Source organism: Chiloscyllium plagiosum, unplaced genomic scaffold, assembly GCF_037043375.1.
Source record: "Chiloscyllium plagiosum isolate Xiang-an unplaced genomic scaffold, Cpla_swu_hap1 HiC_scaffold_33, whole genome shotgun sequence".
Taxonomy (NCBI): domain Eukaryota; kingdom Metazoa; phylum Chordata; class Chondrichthyes; order Orectolobiformes; family Hemiscylliidae; genus Chiloscyllium; species Chiloscyllium plagiosum.
The window spans coordinates 22,028,074-22,040,360 of record NW_028270171.1 but is presented as its reverse complement, the minus strand read 5'-3'; the positions used below and the strand labels follow the sequence as shown (position 1 = coordinate 22,040,360).

General features: G+C 46.8%; 1 protein-coding gene across 1 annotated transcript in view; it reads right to left on the bottom strand.

The window, feature by feature from the left end:
• The window catches only part of LOC122542026 (phosphomannomutase 1-like), a 59,560-nt gene that overhangs the window by 1,980 nt on the left and 45,293 nt on the right, over positions 1-12,287 (bottom strand). The gene's annotated exons all lie outside the window — the stretch shown is intronic.

Sequence of the window (12,287 nt, the reverse complement as noted above, 5' to 3'; positions counted from 1 at the left end):
TCTCACACACACTCACACTCACCTTTCTCTCACACACACACACTCACCATTCTCACACACACTCACACTCACCTTTCTCTCACGCACACACACACTCACCTTTCTCTCACACACATACTCACCATTCTCTCTTACACACTCACACTCACCTTTCTCTCACACACACACACTCACCATTCTCTCTTACACACACACACACACACACCTTTCTCTCACACACTCACACTCACCTTTCTCTCACACACACTCACACTCACCTTTCTCTCACACACACACACTCACCTTTCTCTCACACACACACTCACCATTCTCTCACACACTCACACTCACCTTTCTCTCACACACACACTCACCATTCTCTCACACACACACTCACCTTTCTCTCACACACACACACTCACCATTCTCACACACACTCACACTCACCTTTCTCTCACACACAAACACCATTCTCTCACACACACACCATTCTCTCTTACACACTCACACTCACCTTTCTCTCACACACACACTCACCTTTCTCACTCACACTCACCTTCCTCTCTCTCACGCACTCACACTCACCGTTCTCACACTCACTGTTCTCACACACACTCACCTTTCTTACACACACACTCACACTAACCATTCTCACACACACACTAACCATTCTCACACACACTCATCTTTTTCACACACACACACTCACCTTTTTCACACACACACTCACCGTTCTCTCACACACACTCACCGTTCTCTCACACACTCACACTCACCATTCTCACACACACTCACACTCACCATTCTCTCACACATTCACACTCACCTTTCTCACACACACTCACCTTTCTCACACACACACATTTCTCTCACACACACACTCACCGTTCTCTCACACACTCACATTCACCATTCTCACACACACACACACCTTTCTCTCTCACACACACACTCACCGTTCTCTCACACACTCACACTCACCATTCTCACACACACTCACACTCACCATTCTCTCACACATTCACACTAACCATTCTCACACACACTCATCTTTTTCACACACACACACTCACCTTTTTCACACACACACTCACCGTTCTCTCACACACACTCACCGTTCTCTCACACACTCACACTCACCTTTCTCACACACACACACACACTCACCTTTCTCTCTCACACACAGACACTCACCGTTCTCTCATACATTCACACTCACATTTCTCACACACTCACCTTTCTCTCTCACACACACACACCTTTCTCTCGCACACTCACCTTTCACACACACACACTCACCTTTCCATCTCACACACACTCACCTTTCTCTCTCACACACACTCATCTTTCTCTCTCTCTCACACACACACACTCACCTTTCTCATACACACACACACTCACCTTTCTCTCACACACACACACACTCATCTTTCTCTCACACACACACACTCACCTTTCACACACACACACATTCACCTTTCCCTCTCACACACACTCGCCTTTCTATCTCACACACACACACTCACCTTTCTCTCACACACACACTCCTCTTTCTCTCTCACACCCACACTCACCTTTCCCTCTCACACACACTCACCTTTCCCTCTCACACACACTCACCTTTCTCTCTCACACACACACACACTCATCTTTCTCTCACACACACACACTCACCTTTCTCACACTCACACTCACCTTCCTCTCACACACACACTTACAATCACCTTTCTCAAACACACACTCACCTTTCTCACACACACACCCACTCACCTTTCTCACAGACACACCCACTCACCTTTCTCTCTCACACAAACTCACATTTCTCACACACACCTTTCTCTCACACACACACTCACCGTTCTCTCACACTCACACTCACCTTTCTCTCACACTCACACTCACCTTTCTCTCACACTCACACTCACCTATCTCACACACACACTGACACGCACCTTTCTCTCACACACACACCTTTCTCACGCACACACACTTCCCTCACACACACACTCACTTTTCTCTCAGACACACACACTCACCTTTCTCACACACACACACACTCACCTTTCTCATACACACACTCACCTTTCTCACACACAACACACACCTTTCTCTCTCACAACAAACTGATGTTTCTCTCTCACACACACACTCACCTTTCTCACACACACACGCACACTCTTCCCTCACACACACTCACCTTTCTCACACACACTCATCTTTCTCTCATACACATGCACCTTTCTCTCACATACATACACCTTTCTCACACACAACAGACACCTTTCTCTCACACACAACATACTTACCTTTCTCATACACAACACACTGACGTTTCTCTCTCACACATACACACTCACCTTTCTCACACACACACCCACTCACCTTTCTCACAGACACACTCACCTTTCTCTCTCACAACATACTCACCTTTCTCTCACACAACATACTCACCTTTCTCTCACACACACACTGACACTCACATTTCTCACACACACATCTTTCTCTCACACACACACTCACCATTCTCTCACACACACACTCACCTTTCTCTCACACACACTTACACTCGCCTATCTCACACACACACCCACTCACCTTTCTCACAGACACACTCACCTTTCTCTCTCACAACATACTCACCTTTCTCTCACACAACATACTCACCTTTCTCTCACACACACACTGACACTCACATTTCTCACACACACATCTTTCTCTCACACACACACTCACCATTCTCTCACACACACACTCACCTTTCTCTCACACACACTTACACTCGCCTATCTCACACACACACACACTCACCTTTCTCATACACACACTCACCTTTCTCACACACTCACACTCACCTATCTCACACACACTCACCTTTCTCTCACACACACTCACCGTTCTCACACACACACTATCACTCACCTATCTCACACACACACTCACATTCACCTTTCTCTCACACACACACACACCTTTCTCTCAGACACACACTCACCTTTCTCACACACACACACACCTTTCTCACACACAACACACACCTTTCTCTCTCACAACACACTCACCTTTCTCTCAAACACACACGCACACTCTTCCCTCACACACACTCACCTTTCTCACACACACTCACCTTTCTCACACACACACACACACCTTTCTCACACACAACACACACCTTTCTCTCTCACAACACACTCAACTTTCTCTCAAACACACACGCACACTCTTCCCTCACACACACTCACCTTTCTCACACACACTCACCTTTCTCACACACACACACCCTTCTCACACACAACACACACCTTTCTCTCTCACACACACACTCACCTTTCTCTCACACACACACGCACACTCTTCTCTCACACACACTCACCTTTCTCACACACACTCACCTTTCTCTCACACACATGCACCTTTCTCACACACAACAGACACCTTTCTCTCTCACACACAAAACACTCATCTTTCTCATACACAACACACTGACGTTTCTCTCTCACACATACACACTCACCTTTCTCACACACACACCCACTCACCTTTCTCACAGACACACTCACCTTTCTCTCTCACAACATACTCACCTTTCTCTCACATACACTCACATTTCTCACACACACACCTTTCTCTCACACACACACTCACCGTTCTCTCACACACACACTCACCTTTCTCACACACAACACACTCACCTTTCTCACACAACACACACCTTTCTCTCTCACAACACACTCACCTTTCTCTCACACAACATACTCACCTTTCTCTCACACACACACTGACACTCACATTTCTCACACACACATCTTTCTCTCACACACACACTCACCATTCTCTCACACACACACTCACCTTTCTCTCACACACACTTACACTCGCCTATCTCACACACACACACTCACCTTTCTCATACACACACTCACCTTTCTCACACACTCACACTCACACTCACCTATCTCACACACACTCACCATTCTGTCACACACTCACACTCGCCTATCTCACACACACACTCACCTTTCTCACACGCACACACACACTTCCCTCACACACACATTCACCTTTCTCTCACACACACACACTCACCTTTCTCACACACACACACACTCACCTTTCTCATACACACACTCACCTTTCTCACACACTCACACTCACCTATCTCACACACACTCACCTTTCTCTCACACACTCACACTCGCCTATCTCACACACACACTCACCTTTCTCACACGCACACACACACTTCCCTCACACACACATTCACCTTTCTCTCACACACACACACTCACCTTTCTCACACACACACACTCACCTTTCTCACACACACACACTCACCTTTCTCATACACACACACTCACCTTTCTCACACACAACACACATCTTTCTCTCTCACAACACACTGACGTTTCTCTCTCACACACGCACACTCACATTTCTCACACATCTTTCTCTCACACACACTCACCTATCTCTCACACACACACTCACCTTTCTCTCACACACACACTCTCACTCGCCTATCTCACACACACACTCACCTTTCTCACACACACGCACACTCACACTTCTCACACACATCTTTCTCTCACACACACTCACCGTTCTCACACACACACTATCACTCACCTATCTCACACACACACTCACATTCACCTTTCTCTCACACACACACACACCTTTCTCTCAGACACACACTCACCTTTCTCACACACACACACACACCTTTCTCACACACAACACACACCTTTCTCTCTCACAACACACTCACCTTTCTCTCAAACACACACGCACACTCTTCCCTCACACACACTCACCTTTCTCACACACACTCACCTTTCTCACACACACACACACCCTTCTCACACACAACACACACCTTTCTCTCTCACACACACACTCACCTTTCTCTCACACACACACGCACACTCTTCTCTCACACACACTCACCTTTCTCACACACACTCACCTTTCTCTCACACACATGCACCTTTCTCACACACAACAGACACCTTTCTCTCTCACACACAAAACACTCATCTTTCTCATACACAACACACTGACGTTTCTCTCTCACACATACACACTCACCTTTCTCACACACACACCCACTCACCTTTCTCACAGACACACTCACCTTTCTCTCTCACAACATACTCACCTTTCTCTCACATACACTCACATTTCTCACACACACACCTTTCTCTCACACACACACTCACCGTTCTCTCACACACACACTCACCTTTCTCACACACAACACACTCACCTTTCTCACACAACACACACCTTTCTCTCTCACAACACACTCACCTTTCTCTCACACAACATACTCACCTTTCTCTCACACACACACTGACACTCACATTTCTCACACACACATCTTTCTCTCACACACACACTCACCATTCTCTCACACACACACTCACCTTTCTCTCACACACACTTACACTCGCCTATCTCACACACACACACTCACCTTTCTCATACACACACTCACCTTTCTCACACACTCACACTCACACTCACCTATCTCACACACACTCACCTTTCTCTCACACACTCACACTCGCCTATCTCACACACACACTCACCTTTCTCACACGCACACACACACTTCCCTCACACACACATTCACCTTTCTCTCACACACACACACTCACCTTTCTCACACACACACACTCACCTTTCTCATACACACACTCACCTTTCTCACACACAACACACACCTTTCTCTCTCACAACACACTGACGTTTCTTTCTCACACACGCACACTCACATTTCTCACACATCTTTCTCTCACACACACTCACCTATCTCTCACACACACACTCACCTTTCTCTCACACACACACTCTCACTCGCCTATCTCACACACACACTCACCTTTCTCACACACACGCACACTCACACTTCTCACACACATCTTTCTCTCACACACACTCACCGTTCTCACACACACACTATCACTCACCTATCTCACACACACACTCACATTCACCTTTCTCTCACACACACACACACCTTTCTCTCAGACACACACTCACCTTTCTCACACACACACACACCTTTCTCACACACAACACACACCTTTCTCTCTCACAACACACTCACCTTTCTCTCAAACACACACGCACACTCTTCCCTCACACACACTCTTCCCTCACACACACTCACCTTTCTCACACACACACACCCTTCTCACACACAACACACACCTTTCTCTCTCACACACACACTCACCTTTCTCTCACACACACACGCACACTCTTCTCTCACACACACTCACCTTTCTCACACACACTCACCTTTCTCTCACACACATGCACCTTTCTCACACACAACAGACACCTTTCTCTCTCACACACAAAACACTCATCTTTCTCATACACAACACACTGACGTTTCTCTCTCACACATACACACTCACCTTTCTCACACACACACCCACTCACCTTTCTCACAGACACACTCACCTTTCTCTCTCACAACATACTCACCTTTCTCTCACATACACTCACATTTCTCACACACACACCTTTCTCTCACACACACACTCACCGTTCTCTCACACACACACTCACCTTTCTCACACACAACACACTCACCTTTCTCACACAACACACACCTTTCTCTCTCACAACACACTCACCTTTCTCTCACACACACACTCACCTTTCTCTCTCACACAAACTCACATTTCTCACACACACCTTTCTCTCACACACACACTCACCGTTCTCTCACACACACACTCACCTTTCTCTCACACTCACCTTTCTCTCACACTCACACTCACCTATCTCACACACACACTGACACGCACCTTTCTCTCACACACACACCTTTCTCACGCACACACACTTCCCTCACACACACACTCACTTTTCTCTCAGACACACACACTCACCTTTCTCACACACACACACTCACCTTTCTCATACACACACTCACCTTTCTCACACACAACACACACCTTTCTCTCTCACAACAAACTGATGTTTCTCTCTCACACACACACTCATCTTTCTCACACACACACGCACACTCTTCCCTCACACACACTCACCTTTCTCACACACACTCATCTTTCTCTCATACACATGCACCTTTCTCTCACATACATACACCTTTCTCACACACAACAGACACCTTTCTCTCACACACAACATACTTACCTTTCTCATACACAACACACTGACGTTTCTCTCTCACACATACACACTCACCTTTCTCACACACACACCCACTCACCTTTCTCACAGACACACTCACCTTTCTCTCTCACAACATACTCACCTTTCTCTCACACAACATACTCACCTTTCTCTCACACACACACTGACACTCACATTTCTCACACACACATCTTTCTCTCACACACACACTCACCATTCTCTCACACACACACTCACCTTTCTCTCACACACACTTACACTCGCCTATCTCACACACACACCCACTCACCTTTCTCACAGACACACTCACCTTTCTCTCTCACAACATACTCACCTTTCTCTCACACAACATACTCACCTTTCTCTCACACACACACTGACACTCACATTTCTCACACACACATCTTTCTCTCACACACACACTCACCATTCTCTCACACACACACTCACCTTTCTCTCACACACACTTACACTCGCCTATCTCACACACACACACTCACCTTTCTCATACACACACTCACCTTTCTCACACACTCACACTCACCTATCTCACACACACTCACCTTTCTCTCACACACACTCACCGTTCTCACACACACACTATCACTCACCTATCTCACACACACACTCACATTCACCTTTCTCTCACACACACACACACCTTTCTCTCAGACACACACTCACCTTTCTCACACACACACACACACACACACCTTTCTCACACACAACACACACCTTTCTCTCTCACAACACACTCACCTTTCTCTCAAACACACACGCACACTCTTCCCTCACACACACTCACCTTTCTCACACACACTCACCTTTCTCACACACACACACACACCTTTCTCACACACAACACACACCTTTCTCTCTCACAACACACTCACCTTTCTCTCAAACACACACGCACACTCTTCCCTCACACACACTCACCTTTCTCACACACACTCACCTTTCTCACACACACACACCCTTCTCACACACAACACACACCTTTCTCTCTCACACACACACTCACCTTTCTCTCACACACACACGCACACTCTTCTCTCACACACACTCACCTTTCTCTCACACACTCACCTTTCTCTCACACACATGCACCTTTCTCACACACAACAGACACCTTTCTCTCTCACACACAAAACACTCACCTTTCTCATACACAACACACTGACGTTTCTCTCTCACACATACACACTCACCTTTCTCACACACACACCCACTCACCTTTCTCACAGACACACTCACCTTTCTCTCTCACAACATACTCACCTTTCTCTCACATACACTCACATTTCTCACACACACACCTTTCTCTCACACACACACTCACCGTTCTCTCACACACACACTCACCTTTCTCACACACAACACACTCACCTTTCTCACACAACACACACCTTTCTCTCTCACAACACACTCACCTTTCTCTCACACAACATACTCACCTTTCTCTCACACACACACTGACACTCACATTTCTCACACACACATCTTTCTCTCACACACACACTCACCATTCTCTCACACACACACTCACCTTTCTCTCACACACACTTACACTCGCCTATCTCACACACACACACTCACCTTTCTCATACACACACTCACCTTTCTCACACACTCACACTCACACTCACCTATCTCACACACACTCACCATTCTGTCACACACTCACACTCGCCTATCTCACACACACACTCACCTTTCTCACACGCACACACACACTTCCCTCACACACACATTCACCTTTCTCTCACACACACACACTCACCTTTCTCACACACACACACACTCACCTTTCTCATACACACACTCACCTTTCTCACACACTCACACTCACCTATCTCACACACACTCACCTTTCTCTCACACACTCACACTCGCCTATCTCACACACACACTCACCTTTCTCACACGCACACACACACTTCCCTCACACACACATTCACCTTTCTCTCACACACACACACTCACCTTTCTCACACACACACACTCACCTTTCTCACACACACACACTCACCTTTCTCATACACACACTCACCTTTCTCACACACAACACACACCTTTCTCTCTCACAACACACTGACGTTTCTCTCTCACACACGCACACTCACATTTCTCACACATCTTTCTCTCACACACACTCACCTATCTCTCACACACACACTCACCTTTCTCTCACACACACACTCTCACTCGCCTATCTCACACACACACTCACCTTTCTCACACACACGCACACTCACACTTCTCACACACATCTTTCTCTCACACACACTCACCGTTCTCACACACACACTATCACTCACCTATCTCACACACACACTCACATTCACCTTTCTCTCACACACACACACACCTTTCTCTCAGACACACACTCACCTTTCTCACACACACACACACACCTTTCTCACACACAACACACACCTTTCTCTCTCACAACACACTCACCTTTCTCTCAAACACACACGCACACTCTTCCCTCACACACACTCACCTTTCTCACACACACTCACCTTTCTCACACACACACACCCTTCTCACACACAACACACACCTTTCTCTCTCACACACACACTCACCTTTCTCTCACACACACACGCACACTCTTCTCTCACACACACTCACCTTTCTCACACACACTCACCTTTCTCTCACACACATGCACCTTTCTCACACACAACAGACACCTTTCTCTCTCACACACAAAACACTCACCTTTCTCATACACAACACACTGACGTTTCTCTCTCACACATACACACTCACCTTTCTCACACACACACCCACTCACCTTTCTCACAGACACACTCACCTTTCTCTCACACAACATACTCACCTTTCTCTCACATACACTCACATTTCTCACACACACACCTTTCTCTCACACACACACTCACCGTTCTCTCACACACACACTCACCTTTCTCACACACAACACACTCACCTTTCTCACACAACACACACCTTTCTCTCTCACAACACACTCACCTTTCTCTCACACAACATACTCACCTTTCTCTCACACACACACTGACACTCACATTTCTCACACACACATCTTTCTCTCACACACACACTCACCATTCTCTCACACACACACTCACCTTTCTCTCACACACACTTACACTCGCCTATCTCACACACACACACTCACCTTTCTCATACACACACTCACCTTTCTCACACACTCACACTCACACTCACCTATCTCACACACACTCACCTTTCTCTCACACACTCACACTCGCCTATCTCACACACACACTCACCTTTCTCACACGCACACACACACTTCCCTCACACACACATTCACCTTTCTCTCACACACACACACTCACCTTTCTCACACACACACACTCACCTTTCTCATACACACACTCACCTTTCTCACACACAACACACACCTTTCTCTCTCACAACACACTGACGTTTCTCTCTCACACACGCACACTCACATTTCTCACACATCTTTCTCTCACACACACTCACCTATCTCTCACACACACACTCACCTTTCTCTCACACACACACTCTCACTCGCCTATCTCACACACACACTCACCTTTCTCACACACACGCACACTCACACTTCTCACACACATCTTTCTCTCACACACACTCACCGTTCTCACACACACACTATCACTCACCTATCTCACACACACACTCACATTCACCTTTCTCTCACACACACACACTCCTTTCTCTCAGACACACACTCACCTTTCTCACACACACACACACCTTTCTCACACACAACACACACCTTTCTCTCTCACAACACACTCACCTTTCTCTCAAACACACACGCACACTCTTCCCTCACACACACTCTTCCCTCACACACACTCACCTTTCTCACACACACACACCCTTCTCACACACAACACACACCTTTCTCTCTCACACACACACTCACCTTTCTCTCACACACACACGCACACTCTTCTCTCACACACACTCACCTTTCTCTCACACACATGCACCTTTCTCACACACAACAGACACCTTTCTCTCTCACACACAAAACACTCATCTTTCTCATACACAACACACTGACGTTTCTCTCTCACACATACACACTCACCTTTCTCACACACACACCCACTCACCTTTCTCACAGACACACTCACCTTTCTCTCTCACAACATACTCACCTTTCTCTCACATACACTCACATTTCTCACACACACACCTTTCTCTCACACACACACTCACCGTTCTCTCACACACACACTCACCTTTCTCACACACAACACACTCCCCTTTCTCACACAACACACACCTTTCTCTCTCACAACACACTCACCTTTCTCTCACACACACACTCACACTCACCTTTCTCACACACACACCCACTCACCTTTCTCACAGACACACTCACCTTTCTCTCTCACAACATACTCACCTTTCTCTCACACAACATACTCACCTTTCTCTCACACACACACTGACACTCACATTTCTCACACACACATCTTTCTCTCACACACACACTCACCATTCTCTCACACACACACTCACCTTTCTCTCACACACACTTACACTCGCCTATCTCACACACACACCCACTCACCTTTCTCACAGACACACTCACCTTTCTCTCTCACAACATACTCACCTTTCTCTCACACAACATACTCACCTTTCTCTCACACACACACTGACACTCACATTTCTCACACACACATCTTTCTCTCACACACACACTCACCATTCTCTCACACACACACTCACCTTTCTCTCACACACACTTACACTCGCCTATCTCACACACACACACTCACCTTTCTCACACACACACACTCACCTTTCTCACACACTCACACTCACCTATCTCACACACACTCACCTTTCTCTCACACACACTCACACTCGCCTATCACACACACACTCACCTTTCTCACACGCACACACACACTTCCCTCACACACACACTCACCTTTCTCTCACATACACACACTCACCTTTCTCACACACACACACTCACTTCCCTCACACACACACTCACCTTTCTCATACACACACTCACCTTTCTCACACACAACACACACCTTTCTCTCTCACAACACACTGACGTTTCTCTCTCACACACGCACACTCACATTTCTCACACATCT